Source organism: Patagioenas fasciata, chromosome 7, assembly GCF_037038585.1.
Source record: "Patagioenas fasciata isolate bPatFas1 chromosome 7, bPatFas1.hap1, whole genome shotgun sequence".
NCBI lineage: Eukaryota > Metazoa > Chordata > Aves > Columbiformes > Columbidae > Patagioenas > Patagioenas fasciata.
This window is the reverse complement of record NC_092526.1, coordinates 31,789,850-31,809,231: the sequence shown is the minus strand read 5'-3', so window position 1 is coordinate 31,809,231 and position 19,382 is coordinate 31,789,850. Positions and strand designations below refer to the sequence as shown.

Below are 19,382 nucleotides of genomic sequence, written 5' to 3'. Positions count from 1 at the left end.
AGCTTTGGAGGCAACTGAATTAATTCACATATAAATGTTCCTTCTGCATCTTTGTTTTCATTTATTTCCTGCTTGGTACCAGCAATAGCAATTCTGAAAACTAGTGCATGACAAAACAATCAAATGAGATATTTGGCAAAATGGTTAATTTGTACTCTGTAAATCTCCTCTACAAATTCTATTAACTGTTTTTCCTGCTTTGCTGATGCTTTTATTTTCCTTGAGAGCACAGCAAGTCCTACAGCCCAAGGAATTTTCCAATTTCTTTCCTCTCCCCTGTGACTGCTGTGCCTTAAGGTCAAGTACTATCCACATGGGCAGGCCCAGCACAAAGACAAGGAGCATGTTGTTTTGCAGTTTCTGTAAGGGTGCCAACTACCACTTAGCAAAGCCTATTGCAGAGCATGCAAAAGGAGGAGGTCAGAGAAGGATTTTGGATCTATGATTCGAAAACATAAAAGGTGAGAAACTTCATCTTCCTTTGAAACAGTACCATGACCAGAACAGATATATATTCACAATTTTTGCTTTTGACCCCGACAAGAGTAGTGACATAATGGGACACAGCACCATTCGTGACACAGACAGATATTCCGGTGTGTGGCAAGTTTTGAGGCTGGGGACCTGAGCAAGGTAAGGAGCTCCAGGTGGAACAAACCCCACACAACTGCTCTGCCTTGGAGCTTAAGTCAGGAACTGCACCAATCTTCCCTTTGAAAAGCCTTTGAAATAACTTGAAAGTAACAAAAGGAAAACTCCTTAAAAGGAAAAAAAAAAAAAAGAAAATAAAAAAGCTGCATGACTTTCTGCACCCCACAGTTCCTTCCATGTGCATTTAACTATCAGCTTAATTAATTTTCTGCTTCCAACTTTTTTTTTTTTTTCATTTTCATATTGGCTGCACTGGAAATTCAGGCAGATCGTTTCCCTCATGAGCTACCTAAAGATCCAAATAATAACACTTCAAACCTGCGAACATTTCACTGCTAGCCTCATGGCAGAGTACGTTCAGCACTCCAATTTCAATTTACTTAAAACCAGAATCCTTTGGGTATCCACTGTATTTTTGTAGAAGACATTTAAAGAGAAAGATAGGAATAAAGTCAAAGTGCAAGTTCAGGAATGAACTCATGTAAATTCACACACTTTCACATACAATATTCAAGCCTGGCAGGCTGGGCAGGTGCCAGGGTCTTGTCTAAGAGAGACTGGGTACTCTCACCCCCAAACCACATTTTGCCCATCAGATGGGCAGAAAAACTTGTCTGGAGAGGCACTTCGGCCATTTCCACAGAAATGTTCATCACAACTAAAGCCACAGCTTCTACAGAGGAGCTGTCAGTTAACATTATGCTGTTAGTCACAACCGAGCTCAGGAAAAGCAAGCACTTCAAACCAATCCACTCTTTAGCATAGTACCAGCAGAAGCAGAGGACTCTCAGAGGCGAAAGCTGTAGGCAGGGTGTCCCTACTTTCATCAGGCTATTGAGATCATGGCTTTTGCAATGCTGGTGTTAGGTCTGTGTCATTAAAGTGGTGATCACTGGCCCTCATAGAGAGCCCATTACCTACTTGTTCCTCCTTGCAGAGAGCTGTAGGTTCTGTCGTCTTCTCATCATGTCTTGGAAGTAGCCACAGTTTTTGTTCTTCAGATTTCTGTTCCAAGCACATCGCTGTCGTCTCATCAGGTTTTGCCAATGGATATTTCAAAGGTTCCTGTATAAGATTGGGTAAATTTTAGTTAAAGTGTGTAGGACAGCATAACAAAAATACTGCATTTCATCAAATAACACAAGGTAGAAATGCAACATTAACTCCTAAAAAACTAGTTTAATCTTCTAGTCCCTTTTAACCCTTTGAAATACACCATACCCCAAAGTATTATTTCATTTATCACACACATGCCTCACTAAAACAAGAACTGAAGGCCCCTTTCATGGTGCATTATCTGAAAGGCAGTTTGGTACAGGCATGTTTTGCTTGAACCACCCTATTCTGCTAACTAGAGTCACCCACAGTGGAAGAAACAAGCAAGATGTGTGTGGCTATGATATAGTAAGACTTTTTATTGTCTGTGCACCTTTACATCCCACAGAACTCTGCTGGAGTACATGGACAGCAACTATAAACACAGTCACAGAGCGCTCAAGCAGTCACTTCATAACTGGTTTAGGGAGGGGTAATACACGCTTAATAGATGTTTTCATAAATGTGTAATCAATTGTTATAGACTAGGAGATTGCTTAAAACTGTTTAATTCTCGGAGCTGTTGAACAGAGGACAAGAGGGAACAGTGTATTAAAAATACTGATTTCTGGTGGCAATTTCACACCCCCTACCAGCCTGTTCACCACAGTCAGTGTCTCCCCTGCAGTATGGTCAATATATGTTGTCTTTAGTAGCTCAAAGGAACACTGACATTCTGATACACCTCTGACATGCTACTCCTAGTAGTCCTGATAGGGTAATTTTAGATATATATATATATATATATATATATATAGATATATAGATATATAGATATATAGATATATAGATATATAGATATATAGATATATATATAAAATGCAGGACCTATTCATACTACAATTTTACTTGAGCTAAGTAGTCCCCTACTATATAATGTCGCCAGTTTTGTCCATCATTCACCGTGAGGGATTTGCAGGACAGACAGTACTACAGAAAATGAACATATTAACTCCATGATATTTGGCCTTCATTTAAACCTACTCATTCTGAAGTTGCCCGATAAAGAAACTGATATCTTGTGCGTCATGCAAACTCAAACCCATAGTAGTATCCGTAGTTTGAAAAGACAATGCCATTGTTTGCATGGGTCATTTTCCACTAGGTACATGGGCAATTCCAGGCTGGTTGGCAGGGTATGCAGGAACACACCCATCAAAATTCAGTGAGGCAAGCATGGAAAGATAAAGAATTGCAGAGAAAGATTTGACCTCTGCTGAATATACAGCCTGGGCTATATACTCAAACATCTCACAAATCCCCGTCAGAGATTAAACTTACTGGCCACATTTTCATCTCCCTCCTTAGAACTTCTTGTAAATTTTCGCATCATATCTGAACTTCTCTGCTTCATACCCCTGCCACTGTTTTTATTATTTTTCAATCTCCTCCTCCCGTCCAGCCTGTTGACATGGTACAAATCCCTCCAGCACAGAGGAGGAAGGTTGGGCTGAGGAAGCTGTTTAGCTTTGCCTGCAGAGGCTCAGTACATGCCAATTTGCTTTGTGAAGGAGCTCTTTCTTGTGCTTTAAAATTTAATGCCAGCTTGCAACAAATGGTGGTCCTTCGTGTAGCAGCTTCCCTTTCCCTGATCCCAGCTAATGCACGTAATCTGTTCCTTGTCGCTAGTACCTGGAGATCTTACTGACTATAATGCATTTATTCTTGAAGCGCTCCATGGAGGTGGGAGCAGAGCTATGTTACAGGGGGTTTATACAATGCCCAGATCACTGCTGTCGGTATTTCTTTTATAATTTGGATCCACATGACCTGCCCCAGGTCAAACAGGAGGTTTGTGGTTGCAGGAAGAATATAATCTGGTCACCTGAGTCGCGCTTTAATACCCAAACCACCAATGGTCTGGTATCTTCTTAGTCCAGGCTTTCTACCCTTAGTCTTTGAACTCCTTGGGACAGAGCTTTCTCCTATGCCAGGAAAGCATTTCAACTTTTCCCATAAACAGACAGCATGCTTGTAAAACAGTTGTACTACTGGTGCACAGAGAATCTGAGACATAGAAAGGCTAAAGGATGAGAAGCAGGTTACGTGTGTGACAGCTGCAGGGCAGAAGGGGACTTCTCAAATGTGGGACATGTCATTTTGCTCAAAGTTCCACACTGAAGACATAAAAAGTCAAGCTAAACCAAGCTGTTACATGGAGACAACACACAAAACCCTATGCAGAGCAACCATGTTGGAGGTGTTCGGGCTCAGCATTTGCTGTCCCCAGCCCTGTGATTTTTGTGTGGGCAGACTGAGCTTGCTCACCCTCTGGCGGGGACTACACCCTACAAGTCTACCAAAACACCACATTGTGCCAACACTGGCTGGCTAGTGTAAAGAAGAAAGCAAGCAGTATGTTGGTCTGATTGGACTCTCTACCTGCAACAAGAGGGGAACAAGCACCCTAAACAAAGCATGCTTGTACTGCTAGAACTCTGTCCATAGTGTTTTTAGTATTAAAAGCATCTGGCTAAGCACTTGGTAGCCTTTTCCTGCAGAAAGGCCTGTAAACCAAAGCAGCGTGCTTCCAAAAACTCTGGTGGGAACTCTGTCTACCTTCCCCCAGGCTGAGTTCAGCTTTTAATGTGTTTCAAAAAAAAAAGATTTAAACACCTAACTCTGTAGGAACTACAAGAAACATTGTAAACCAACATGGAATTGAATGGGATTGATCTGGGGAAGTCTGCAAGCTTGTCTAGACTAAAGCCTGTAATACTGAGTTCCAAGCTGCAGTTAATACTGTTAAACTGGGATTTTTTTTTTTTATTATTGACCAACTCTATAAAACACTGTGTTTCAAAGGAGACTGGTACACATTGTAAATAGGCCAATTTGTAGTCCCAAGCCTGTAGCCCCTTGTTTTCAGCTGAGAAAAAATATTTTTCTCACATACAGTAACATCTGAAAATGGTGGTTTTCCATTTCTAGGGAGTGAAACCAGGGGTAGGAACAGGTTACTTCTAAGAAGGCCACAGAAAAACAGCTACTAGGTCATAATCCTCAGGGAACATGTCAGAAACCTGGCCAATTTTCTAATAGCAGAAAAAAAAAATCTTTTCAGTATTTCATTTTTATAAAAACAGAAGAAAGGTCTCTAACCCCAATGCTTTTGCTACAGCTGGGATCAATGACTGCCATTCTCTGCCCTGCAGCTGCCTTCTAGCACCTTGTGAGCCCCCCCATCCCTCCCAAAGCCTGGTACTCCCAGGGAGGAGAAGGGTGACAGTCTCCCTCACTCACAGTCCCTTTTCCATGAAAAAGAGAATCATGTCCTGTGCAGCAAAACTCTCGTGCCTGTGATGACTGTTAAGTGTGGGATTAAGCCTGATTGCTTGTACAGGGTGGTTTGCTAAACAAGAAGGGGCTAGGACTACTTAACTGACCCAAAGTCGTGCACACATTGGTGTTCAAGCTTCAACAAAGTGTTTTGCACACCGGTCCTAGCATATGATCACTGTCCTCTGCACAACTCAAAGATGAGCCTTGCCCAAAGAGCTGTATAGCTGGAGAGAAATACAGAGAGGGAGAAAGTTACAGCAAAATACTTGTCCGATATAGAAAGCAGAGTTATCTCCATCACTACTTGGCTGTTACCAGCACACATCGCAGGGCTGGGAAGCCAACACAAGCCTTCGAGTGACGGGCTAATTGATAACAGAGTTCTCACTGCACACCAGCAGATGCAGAGCTTATTGCTTCTGCCACATCAAGCCTGTGCTGTTCTCAGTAGGGTTTCTAAGAAAAAATCCTTGCTTTTGATGTCTGCTGTTATCACCCAACAGATCAGATAACAAGAATGAATACGACTAAACATCACTAGATACAGCAATCAAGAAAATACACCGAGAAAATAGGACAGGCTGATAGCGAGCTTTCTAGCCAGTTAGGTTACAGTTAAAGATCAGGCAGCCGTTGTCATTTTTCTTTATCTTGGTAATAAACAGGGGGAGGAAAACAGGTTAGCAGCTCTTCTTGAAAAGGACCACAATGCCAACAGCAGCCATGGCCTCTGGCTGCTCCCTTTTCAGGGACAACACTTCAACCGAGACCTGTGCCTTCAGCCCTCTGCCCTGCCGAGGTGACCCAGAGGCTCTGCACAGAGATTTAGCTGCTTCTTTATACAAGGATTAGCCTAAACCCACTCAGTTCTCTTGTTTCATCTGGCAAAAATTGATTGGCTTTGGTCAAATAAGCAAACCCAATGTTTACAAATTACTATAGCATGCAGTGGAAGTAAAGTGCATCGATCACAAAGTCAGTGAGCTCACAAGAGAGGACAGAATCTTCAGGAATCTTTTTATTTCTACAGCCTTTCAGCAGTAAACGCTTCCCACTGGGCTTACAGGCTATGCCTAGTATTGTATATGCAGCCAATAGAAACGTAAACCGCATTAGAAATGGTCTCTCTTGCTTCACACTGGCATAACATTGTACACTTCTTTTCAAGCTTGGTACCACGAAGAATGGCTACAAGAATCTGTAAAGGCCATTTTGTCAACTGTGTGAATTGTGCAGACAGTGATTTTTTTTTTCCTGCAGACTGAGAAGTCTGTTATAATCCAACAGGCTCTGAAGAAATTCAGAATCAATTTTCCACAGGTGCAGCTTCACTCCACAGGCCAGCACAGAGGGCACAAAGCCCATGGTACAGAATGGGGCTCCCAGAGCCCATACAGACAAGGGACCGGGTACTGATGAAGAAGATTATGCCTTCTCTATTCTTCATTTGCTTGACAACTGCATCTTTACCATGCCTAAAGACTTCATTTATTGTATCTTTTTTAAAGGTTGGTCTGAAAGACTACCACTGTTGCTGAATTAACAACGTAAGGGACTTAAAGGAAGTTGCAACAGGAAAGAAAGACTATGGCAAGCAGTCCTGCCTCCGAACATCAGAAACACCATTAATGCGATGGCATGACTAATAATCATTACTGGTTTGTAAAAACACCCAAAGCTATTTAAAGAAAAAAAAAAAAAACCACACACACACAAAAAAAAGCAGGTGATTTTGAGAAACATTTTCAGTGAGGGGTTCTCTGTCTAAAGGGTTCATGAATAACTAAGGGACTTTGCAGACAAGCAAATCTTGTGGGAGACAGAAACAAGCACTTTGGCAGATAATGTTACACATGGGTTTAGGGACCCAGCAACTATTGATTAAAACATTGTTGACCTTGCCACTGTCATTACTGAGAGCCCTCTAAGAGATACTTATGAAAACTACTTACACTCTCACAAAGTGTCTCATAGGCAGAAACAAATCAATTCTTGATGTGTCACAAGACCCCAGTTAGCCCATATTGGGCCAGACTACATGCCTGCAGGCTTTGATGAATAGGATTTATTCTACTAAACAGCTTAGGCACCACCCGTCATTTACCTATGACTTGCTAGATCTGATCAGCTTTTTTATACTTTTATCACTTAGAGAGAGATGTGAGGTTTGCAGCAAAATGGTGTTTGAGAGATGTATTTGTGAAGGTTGTATTAAAAAATCAAATACTTACGACTGTCATTACATTTGCTGTGTCTACCTCTTTGGAGATGCCAGGTTTTTAATAACATTTCTGCATGTATCCTACTCCAGTAACAGACTTAAACCACTCAGACAACTAGATGGTGATGACAGCATTTAGTGAGTGGAAAGCCATATTTATTTTTCAAGCCACAAAATAGAGAACTGAGATATAGAACAGGTATTATTTTGCACAGCAATGCACATGAGCCACAAACTGCATTGAAAATTTAGCCCCTTGATGTTTACTCTATTACAGCAGTCAAAAAGTAGGGCACTGACAGAAATTTCTTAGCAAGACCATAGGCCTGAACACCCTGAAACTTCCAAATTTTGCTTTTAATCTACATCTGAGTTTATAGGCTAAGCCACAGTCTCCCACTCATGATTTTCCACAATGTCACATTTCCAGCACACCCCCCAGCTCTGATCCCAGAGAGTGGCAGCCCAGGCTGGTGCTTCTGGTCTGCCTCAGTCCAGCTGACATTATAGTCTCCCATTTTTTGTCCCTGAAACCTCTGAGCCATCAGGACTTGAAGCTTGTCTTAGCTCCATTGAATTGAAAGAAATAGGCACTTTAATCAGTTGACCTCCCTGGTAAATCAGAGACTAGAGGCAAAAGCTTTCAGGCCCAGAGCATAGTGTTGCATGTGGCCCCAACATACTTAGGATGTCCATGAGTTCTCAATTTCTATGTCTGTTCCCAACATTATGATTCCTGCTACTTTGGAAAAATCTCAAATATGCTTACAGGTGACATTACGATTTTTGAGCTGTTAACCGATAAATTTCGCTCACCTCCAAATCTTTTCTGCAAGATGCTGTTAAATTGCTGACATCCATATTGTCAGTGATATTGGTCTTTGACTACAACTGTAAAATCAGAAAGGACTTTATGAAAAACACATACGCACAAGCAAACACTTATTTAGCGAAGATTTTTCTGCTGAGTGAGATCTAGGGCCAAGGAACTAATAAATCCTTTGTTTTATCTGTACCACACTGTGTCCTTCTGCACGTTACTCTGAGATACTAGTCTCTTTCTCTTTGATCTTTTTATGTACATTGAAATTCTTTTCTCCACCGTTTTTCCATCCTATAAAAACAGACTATTTGCTTTTTTAACAGTTTTAATGTCACAAGAAAGGAAGAGAAAATGAGGTTATTAATCTCCATGTGAAATGAAACCACTAATGGTAGCTTCCCTTCACCAAACCTGCCCGTTACCTCTGCTTGGACTCTGCAGCAGCAACTGCTCCCCAAGGGGCAGCCTGACTGTTTACCATTCTTATTAAATAACACTCCCACTCCTGCTTATTCATTTTTTTTAGACAATGGACTTAGTATTCATAAGAGCACTGGAAACTGAAGTGGTTTCATTAGTTATATTTTGCTGAGGAAAGCGTAAGTGCTAGTAGTGCAATATTTTCTATAGTTGTAATCTCCATGGACTACCTTTCTACCACTGAATTTTAAAGGGATTTGTTCATGTGGGTTTCTAAATATGACCACTTATTTTAAATACTCTTTCTGAGGTGAAACATGCAAAACATTACATTGTAAGGTCTGTTTTTTTTCTTAAATGTTTGAATATGCCTTGGAAAACATTTCAAGGACTGCTTTTATGACAAATTGAACTAATTACATTAATTATATTAGAAATTGAAATTAAAATGTAGAATACCAATAGAATCTTTAACAAATTCAATATATTTTCTTACTGTCCTTTGTAATCACAGAATAATGTAGATTCCACAAATTCCTATAGAGTGAAAATTCCCTGAAATCTTATTCACAGCTCTTCATGAACAATTGAACTTCTCTTGGGAAAATATTGTGGAGTATTTGCAGGAGTTCAAGAAAACATCCATGTTATTAAAAATAAAAAATACCAGCATGGAGATCTTAAAGACTTTCTGAGAAGGCAGTTTTAAGAGGCGTCTATAAAAAGAGATAATTGGTTGCAGTTAAAATTATATCTCACGACTTAAGAGGGACTCAAAATCTGGCTAACACTGAGAAAATTAATTTCTATGTTGCAGGCACAAGATTGCCAACCTACAAAGGGAACCAGCTCTCTTCCACACAACAGGACAGATGCACTAAGAGGGAATAACTCAGTTATGGTCTAGTCCCCTTTCCCAGATCACTAACAGAGGTTTGGGGGAGCTTCACACCAACCCCTTCCCCAGGCCTGGGTTACACAAGGATGTTTTTCTTGTGACAAAAAGCTGGAAGAAGCTGCTCTTTAGCTAATGCTGCCCGGTGGCACTATTGGCTGATTTTTATAAAGAATTTGCCTCTGGGGCTTAGTGCAATTGGAGCCAAATTGTACAGCTGAGGTGAAGGAAATGCAAGTATTGAACTGCATGAGACTGGGAAAAAGGCAGGAGTAAAGGGAAGAGACAGGACTGCAAAGCCTGAGGCTTTCCTGATTTTAAAGGTCTGAGAGAATCTGTACATCAATTACCCTGCATGCAACGCATTAAATAGACTACAGAAATTTTCAGTGGCCACGGCACTGTACAAAAATAACCACAAATGCATCCTTGCTGTTGACCTCTGCCTCATGTTTAGGTAACAGTCCCCAAACCATAACCCTTGCTGCTCTGAATCAAGTTAATATGTCGGAGAGCAAAAATGCAGAGAGATAGGTCATGCCCCCAGCTGCTGTGGGTTGATGTGCTCCACTGAGGTCAGGAATCCTTACCAAGCCCTACAGAACCAAAACCTGGCCTGTAAACCTTTAGTTTTATTAATATATACTGCTCCTCCACAGCTGTTAGAAATGCTGGTGATGGAGCAGGATTGTATGGCATTAGCGGCTGTGAAAACCCAGCCTTGCTCCTCGGGGGAGATGTCTGTGTTGTATAGATAGGAGACCAAAGCATTGGGAGAAAACAGGGACTTGCTAGAGGCCTGGGGAATCAGGGAGAGGTCTGGTGCTGATGGATGCTTGGGAGGTTCAGACCTGCATCCTTCTTCAGGAATTGGAGACGTCCTGTTGTGTGCAGGCAGGACATTCACACCGTTCTGTGCTGTGCAGCAAAGGTGTGATCCACACTCAAACTGCCATTACAGGGCCTGACTATGCCCTGACCTGAAAACAGACCGCAAATTTGGAAAAAAAAAAATTAAAAAAATCAAGAAGTAGACTAAGTATGTTAAATTTTACACTATACTCTCAGACAGTTGGTTTTTTCCCACCTCCTTCAGCTGCTCTATTTAGTAGGAAAAAAACAACCAAACAAACAAATAAAAACCATGACACAAAACAAAACAAACCCCAACCAGATGTGAATGAAACTATAGTTTGATCACACTGAGACAGAATGCCTTAAAGAGCAATTCGTGGGAAAGAAGAGGCGGAGAAAATGGTTTGATGTTTAAGTTCCTGCATCACCTGCTATCATCAGTGACAAGAAGTAAGATGTTATTTTTATGAGTGTGATGTCAAACATCAAAGAAAGAACAGTTACAGCATTCAGTTTGCTAGGTCTCGTTCTAAAAACTCAGGTTCAGAGGTATTTTCATCACTTTTGTTCAATTCACTAGTAAAGGTATGTTGTTTCTAGCGCCTCTTTTATAGGGTGATTCAAATTTAAGAAAATCAAACATTTCTTTTCCCATTGTTTCACACATTGGTCCTAATAAGAACAAACAGTAGGAAACAATGAATCCTTTTTGCTAGCGGAGGATTTGCATTTAAGTTCACCATGTGGACAGAAGCAGCAAGTGGAAACATTAACATCTGATAATCTCTGATTTTTATTTTTCCTTAAATGGAGGGGGAAAAAAAGGTACCAAAGCAAAGAACTGTGTCCAGTCCAGCTTCTTAATACCTCCAAAAGTGCTGTTTCTCCAGCTGAACAAAGCCAGGTTCTACACACTGTATCTCTTGAGCACAATGCTGGGGTTGAGTTTCACTGGGAAACCTCCTGAATGTGTGAAGGAATTGCTGGAACAGGCCACCGGAGACTACAGCTGCTAAAGGAGCACGTCTGATCCAACATGCAGCAATAGCAGTGAACAATGAATGATTTCAAGCAAGTCAGAAATTTTCTTTAAAATTTTCAATCTCTAAAATACCAAAAGGAATTGACTTAGTGTATTTCATAAATAATGCATTTCAGGACAGAAGGTTTGGGTCAATTTTTAAGACTGCGCTTTTTGCTGATGCCATACTATGGGAGTTTATACATAATGCCTACATCCAAAACTGAGTTGGAATTACTTCTATCAGTCATTTGTATTATTGTCATCGATACTATACATCATGTCCAATACTGACAAGGGTGAAGAAAACAGCTTTACTCTAGGAAAAGTGGAAAGTACATGCTCAGATCTCACTTCGGGATTCAGAACGACTCCAAAATTAAAGTTTGCAAAATAAGCTTTACTCAAGTCCATCCACTGCATACCATCCGTGCCCCTATATATAAGTGGGTGGGGTCATAAATCCATGGAGTTACTGTGTTAGGAGTTACTGCATTTCCCATCCTACACTGTTTTGAAACAACTTCAACACCTGTTTGCAGAAGATGATCCTAGGATGATGTTCACTATTTCTTCAGCTGTTTTTTGTGCAATTTGATAGCAACACTATGAAGAGCACCAACTGAGCTACCCCTTGGACCAGAGCTTAACCACAGAGCAGCCTACCGCAAAGGAGTAAAAAAATAGAAGGAGGAGAAAGACAAACTGGTTAACTTTGAACCCATGATATTAATAGGATCTTGATAGACTCACTTCTCCTGGTCCCTGGGACACAACTGGGATGGATTATATTTGCTACTATCACGCCCCAGTCCTGTGACCATAAGTCTCCCGGACAATATGAAAGGCAGATAGGGATGGACAGACCAGGAAGATTTAAATGGCCTTTCCCACAAAACTCCAGCAGAATTAGAGCAAGGACATTTTGCAGAGCAAGCAGCCAGAAGAGAACAATCATGTCCTACTTTTCCTATCTCTCAAGGGCCACAGGAGAGGGAGCACAAAGCCAAGAGCAATCCACTGGAGTATTGCAGCAGGATTCCCCATGGCTGAGGAGAAAGGCAGCAATGGGGCAGTGAGAAAGATGTCTGAGAAGTCCCTTCATATTAGCAGTGACAGGAAAATCCTTCACTAGTGACTGAAAGAAAAACCTCAGTTCTGAAGGACATAGAAACAGCTAGAAAAGGACAGTCTTATTAATAGGCACAAAATATGCATATTCAACAGAAAAAAAATCAATAACAGGGTTACTCCAGTTACCATAGCCTCAAGGCTGTACTGACTTAAGTACATAGAGTTTACCAAGATTATTTCATTGATACAGTACTTGATCAGTAATTCAATTACCATGCACAAGCCTACATCAAACAGTTACACCTTCAGAAGATATCTTTGGCATACTTCCCGAAATTGAACCTTCATGCATCTTTCATCTGGCAAATATAATTAAATTTACGTGTACATGTAGCAGAACAAGCACTTTAAGTAATAGGACATAATCCTAACAGCAGTTTTCCCTTTTTTAAAAGAGGAGAAAAAAGGACTCCCCTCCATGACAAAAAAAAAAAAAACAACAAAAAAACAAAACATGGAAGGAGAAAGGAAAACACAGGTAACACAGGTGTGAGAATGTAGTATGCACTGGTAGTAATGAGCACTGATCCCAAGACTGCAATGAGTGTGAATATCCTTACACTGCACTGGTATAAGTTTTTCCAGCCCATCAACAAGTTTGTGAGAACCCAACTTCTCGTGTCCCGCCAACTCTCCCAGGGTCCTTGCAGACCTGCAAAGTGGCTCTAATCTACAGCCTGGTCTGTATGGGCTCATCCTCCCCTGGTCTCAAGGCATGCTCCAGCCCTGCACACGCTTTGACAGGACAGCATCCAAATCATGGAAAAACAAGCACAGAGATGCAGAATCAAGGTTCCAGTTATCAATTTCCTCCTCAAAATGTCAGTCCAGCATATTTCAACAGCACCATGTCTTACTTTCTTAATTAAGTTAAACTCTGGCAAGAAAAACATTACATTTTCATCTAGCTGTAGTGAACAGTGATTTGATACACATTTTATTTTAGCCACATTGCATTTAGGCAGTTAGAATTTAATTGGAATATCTTCCTTCAAATTCCTCCCATCTGGATTACATAATCTTTATGACCAGGCCTTAGTCCCGCAATCTGAAAAGTGATCACCTGAAAGTGATTTCACTGCTTTCATCCAAGGCACTGTCTTCTCTTTTGCTTTTTTTTTTTTGTGCTTTTCTTTTTTTCTCCTTATAAGGTAAAGGGTAAGTAGAGGTTTAGTAATAATGAAAATGTGCATGTAACACTAATAACAACCCTTGGTTTTAAAGGCCACACTTGATAAAAATTTATAAGGGCTACAGCGCTCATAAATTTTACAACCTACTACACATTTGCAGATTTATATACATAAAAAGGACCCAGTCATCCACATAGCTGAAGCAGTTTTAGATGCACAGTCCCCATTAAGCAGATGACTTGTTCAATATTGCCTGCAACCATGAGAGATATCTACAGTCATATTTGTTTCCAAATAATTACATGCACTAACGTAGCCATGGAGCTGAACCATTAATGGCATCTTTTCCTCTGTCTTGCTTGCATGAATCTCTTCACCGAACACACAGAGAGAGAAACAGGACTGAGCTACAAGTGAGAACTGTGGGGCTTTTCCACACTGAGAGGTAACAGCCACATCCACGCAGATGCCCTGGTTGTTCTGCTCACTGCCACAAGAGCTTGCAAAGGCACCCGCTTCCTTTGTTTCCTTGTCTAAACTCGGACTATCCGAACCGGAAAAATCAGCAGTTACACCAGAACTTTTAAACTATTTAATTCTACCATCCTGCAGTAACCTGCCCCAAAGCTACTGCTAGTCAAAGAACACGAGGTTATCAGGGGAACAGATCAGGTGCTCTCTCCTTTCTGGTTTTATTTAGCAGAGGTCTTCGACAAAATTAAATGCAGGATTTTAGAGTCACACTTCAGTGTATGCCCATGCAATGTTCTCCTCCAAGCAAAGCTATCATGGCCTGTAATGGCAACACTGCAAGCTTTGAAATGCCAGACCCAGAGAACACCACCATGACTTAAAACAAATGCTGACAGAGCCAGAACATACCAGTTTCTCCAAAACAAAGTAAAAAAAAAGTGTTGCAGAAATAGCTTCTGTGAGGAAATTTTCTTCCCTATAAAGGAACCTCCTTCCTTTGCAAAATTGTTCTGTAGCCTGAACCATGAAGGCTGTCCTTCCAAAATCTCCCTGAGCCCTCCCATATTCTCTACTAAACATTTTGTTACTCACACAAAAATCTAATTCTTCTTCTTATATTGCTATGTCCTTGCTAGCCAAGATATTTGACGGCCCTGAGTTCTGCCAGGCATCTCTGAGATGTCATCCCAAGTGTAAACACTCCACTTTTCCTTATTATTCTCCTGTATTCTCCAGGCAAAATGCTTGGTGTGCCCACGTACCAGGGAAGTGAAGGAGATATTGCTGGGAAGAGCAAGGACTCCAAATTCCCCAAATCTCAGAACTTTTATTAAGTGAAACAAGTAAAATAATACCTTTATGTATCTATATTGCTCATCTACAGAATACATGTAACTATACCTTAATGAGTACTATCCTACCAACTATTCCTAGTCCAGTCTTGAATCTTCCCAGTCTATAGTAAAGACCCCTAGGTGACAACTATGAGCTAGCCACGCAATATTTATGTGCCTAGAACAGTTTGTGAGAGCATTATTGCAAAATTTATTTCACCTCATATTCTGCCTTCCCTATTGAAACCCAGCTTTCAGGGGATTTTTCTCCCCAATAATTTAAGCACAGTGGCACTGCTTCATTGCTATTCTAGCTACTAGAAAGGCAATTATCAGTTCATTACGGGGATTCACACGGATGACCCCAATGTCACCTTTGCTTTCTATTTTGTAAGGGCATGGTTTGAACTGTGTGCATCTCGTCTCCTAAGAAGCCCAGAGACATTGTATGAAACCCAACAGATGAACTAGTGCAGTGGTAAGACTTTTCTTTTCCCAGCAGGTCAAGCTGCTGTGCAAGACTGTCCCAAAGTGTTTATGGAACTGTGCCATAAATGGACAGCAAAATAACATTCCTCCAGAAGGATGTATTGATCCAAGGAAAAGTAAGGTATGTTATTTGCATTTTAGTGCAGCCTTTGCATTTTATTATCCCAACCTGGTCTGCAGTGTGGTGTCACACATGCCCACGACAGCAAACCTGAGCAAGGAGCGCGCTGCGGTAGAGGTGATGGAAACAGAGGGAGAGCCAGCCGCAATTATCCAGGTTGATATGGTCCCTGAAAACTCTGAATTATGCAATTAAAGCCCTATTTCGTCTTCAGCAATTGAATATATGACATGCTAAGAGAAGCCTGAACACCAACAAATAAATGAGAGGACACACAGTCTGTGCCATTCATAACTGTACAAGCTGAACTCACATTGTAGCAACAAAATACCATTGCCTCTGCTTTTGCAAGCTGCTGGTAATGCAAATAGTACCACCTGACCAAGAAGTCCCAGATATGTGAGCTGATAACTCAGCTCCTGGTCAGTGTTACCTCATGTCCCTTAAGAGTGCCAGCACACCTTTCAAGGAAATCAACCCCATTACTTGTAAAAAGGAAGGAAAGCACCTCTCTCCTGATGTATTTTTAAAGGGTTTACTACAATGTGGTTGATTTCATTCAAAATGTCTAGTTGATATGTAATTTCAGGTTCCCTCTGTGAGCTCCTCACCTACCCCCTGTGGCAGCTGCTCCACATGGATTTGCAGCACAGGGCTGAGCTTTCTGTTGTGCTCCAGCTTACACCTGGTTGAAAAGGGCCACAGGGCAGGAGAACCTTGCTCAGCAGCCATCCCAGCAGGACGGTGCTGGAGGACACGCTCCCAAGCTGACAGCGCAAAGCCCTCTCCTCTCTGAGAGCACATGCCCAGATGTGACATGAACATCCATGCTCCTTATCACACCTCCCAGCTTGAGGACTCACCTACTCCTGCACCCAGGGAAGTGCCACTTCCACACAAACAGCAAATAACTACTCGGTTGTTCCCCATTAACAAGCCAAGAACAGTCAGACTTACCAAACCTGAGCTGGCTTCTCCTGCTAGGCCCCACATCTCTACATCACGTACCACACTGGGACTCAGGACCTCTGTTGTACCCTGGAAGAAAAAAAGGAAAAGTCTACTGAATGTCAGCTCCACCAGGGCATCCATGTGCTGGAATCAGCCTTTCACATCAGGCTGCAGAGAAATATCCACACCAATCGCAAGACAGCCGCCCAGCTGCATTGCTTGCTGACCTTTCCAGATAAGTCAGGTATTACAATGCATGCTATTGCCCATGTAGCATTGAACATATGCTTCACACGCCGCACTGAGCCTCACTGTGTTCTATAATCACTCCATTTTTGGTAGTGCAAGCCTCAGCAGCTAGATGCCAGCTAGCTAACGGCTCGTATGTTATGCTCAGGGTTGCTCCTGGGACATCACCCATCTCTGGGACTGTTAACTGGGTGGTCAGATTCCCAGTGGTGTGAATACGCTTCAGCAAAGCCTTAAAGCAAGAAGAGACTACTCAGCAAAACATGTAGTCTTATCTTAACATTCTGCCCAACTGCCACCCCTTTAAGCAGTTGCTCGTTTGCTGAAGGAGCAGAAAAAGCCTCACTTTATTTTCTGCGAGGTACACACAGATTACCGCAGCTCAGCAGCTGCGAGGCCACTTGCTCAGCACCATAACCACATCCGGAGGCCAAGGATGGGGCTGGCAGCCTTATGACTTTATGTTTCCAAGTTTTGCCAAGCAATAACTGCTTCTATGGTAAGGGAGAAGCAGGTAAGATGGGGTAGTAATTCAGTGAGCGTCCCAGGAGCCAAGCTGGCAGGCAGCATGATCACGGTGCAGTTGTATTTACCACCGAAGGCAAGGGAGGCAGGCAATAAAAACAACCACAGCTCAAAAGGCAATTTCCTTGTATTTAAAAATAAATACTGAAGACTAAATTAGTGATGAGCAGGAACTTAAATAAATAGGTTTTGTTTGTTTGCTTGTTTTTTTTCTCTGGGTTGGATTCAATACCACGTTGTTTGCCTGCAGGTATCTAAGCTAACCATCACTCAAAACCCAGCTTCACGGGGTATCGCATTGCAATGCAGAGCAGTGCCCACGAAGCCGTCCTGCCCGCTGCAGCTGCACGACTCCGCTGAGCCCACCACCACATTAGCAAGTCCCACACGTGCCCAGATTAGCATAAAAGGAGCAGTTATCAGCAATTACAGCTCGCCAAGGCAAAATTCTTCAAGGCTGCTTTACAACTAGTGACAGATGTATCATTCCCAAGTTAAAGCTATACTTTATTCTTAGACTAGGCAGAAACATAAGGAAAACACACTGTGGGTTTTGCAAAGCCACTTATTTAGGCATCTGAAAAAATAATTTTTTAAAAGAGGAAGGAGGGAAGATGAATAGGGATTGAAGGAATGAATAAACTGCAGGCACAGAGCCAGAATTCAACAATAGTGACAAATATCCAGACTGATTTGCTCCTGAACAGGTCAATTTTTACCCTTTGTTCACACCAGAAGATATCAGCATCTCACATTTCCCAGCTGTCCTGTTACTTCAGGGTTTAATCACAGATAATAATCAGAGTGTGCAAGACTTAATTCATCTGCATTACAAATACCAGAGCAAATACCTGGGAGGGAAGGTGTCACGCACCCCGAGGCTGATTTAAGGGACAACAGGGTCCAAAACAACTTTTATTAAACCAGTGAGAAACAGGGTTTTAACACTCCAAAAGTGACTTAAATATAGGTTCGGGTATCAGTTGAGGAAAATTATTAAGGGGTAACAACTAGTACAACAGGCGGACCACAAAGTACATACACGTGGCTTCACCCAAAACTATGCTGGAACCACCCTCGAGTCCCGGAGGAGTACACACTTGCCTGAATCCGGTTTGTGGGATTATTCTTAAAGAGATAAAGGTAAAGCGTTCACTCGCGATTCCGCGAGTGTAAATTTATAATACACTCGCAATTGTGCGAGTGTTTTACTTACGCACGTGGCGGCAAGGCAAGCGGGGTCTCCATCCCGGGGAGGCGGGGTCTCAGCAGCAGGATCTTGCTCGTAGCTCCGAGAGACCGGCAACAATTGGCTCAGTCTCGACGAGAGAGTCCCGTTTTTATTGGCTGATCAGACCTGACTGTAGGCATTCTAGAAGCTTCTCTGCACCCCCACACCGTGTGTGGGGCGCCCCTGAAGCCTCCAAACACCCCCCACACTGGTCACAGGCGCCCAGCGGCTCACTGGCGCCTCGGCACTCCCTTCTCCTAATGACCCTGGCCAGGGTGCTCTGGGCCAAACAAAAGAATCTGTCAGCCTCAAGTAGCAGAGAGAGGGAGATGTGCCTACTCCCTCCATACTGAAGGAGGGGGGGGGGGAGAGGGGGGGGGGTTTGCATTCTGCCACAGAAGGGAAAAAGAGATTGTAGCAAAGGGCAAGCCCATTCCCACCTAGGACATGGAGCAGCACTGGAACCTCTCTTTCCACTGTCTCTGCCATAAATCGAATCCAGCCCTACAGTGGGAAGCGCAGGCTGAAGAGCCACCACACTCTGGAGGATGATCGTGTGGGTCTGGATGGCAGGACATCGAGGACCTGGCAAAAATCCCTCATACCTTGCCTGCAATTTCAGCTCTTAGCAGTATCATTCCAGCTCAGTATGTAAAGCCTGTGGCAGAAAAGGTGAGTGAACTGGGACAGAAATGTCTAAGAGGCAGCTGTTGCATGCAGCAATCATAGGATAATTCAGGCTGGAAGGGACCTTGGGGGGTCTCTAGTTCAGCTGCTGCTCAAGGCAGGGTCAGCAACGACATTTGACAAGGTTGCTCAGAGCTTTAGGATGTGTAATGCCAGGTCAGCATCTCCATTCTGCATGCCTTCCAGAACATAATTCAATCTCTACTTCCTCACAAGAGGAAACAAAGCAGGGATGAGGAGTTTTCTCTCATCTGCACTGCTTAGAGAAATGCGCACCCTCAGCGGCCGCCCA

General features: G+C 42.4%; 1 long non-coding RNA gene across 5 annotated transcripts in view; it reads right to left on the bottom strand.

Moving 5' to 3' along the window:
- LOC139828446 (uncharacterized) overlaps window positions 1-18,481 on the bottom strand; it is a 64,689-nt gene extending 46,208 nt beyond the window's left edge. For all 5 annotated transcript variants that reach the window (XR_011740040.1, XR_011740041.1, XR_011740044.1 and 2 more), the window contains exons 1-3: window positions 18,389-18,481; window positions 16,405-16,485; window positions 1,573-1,716 (exon numbers count right to left, since the gene is read on the bottom strand). This is a non-coding gene — a long non-coding RNA (uncharacterized lncRNA). The remainder of the gene's footprint in view (window positions 1-1,572; window positions 1,717-16,404; window positions 16,486-18,388) is intronic.
- Window positions 18,482-19,382: the final 901 nt, after the last annotated feature.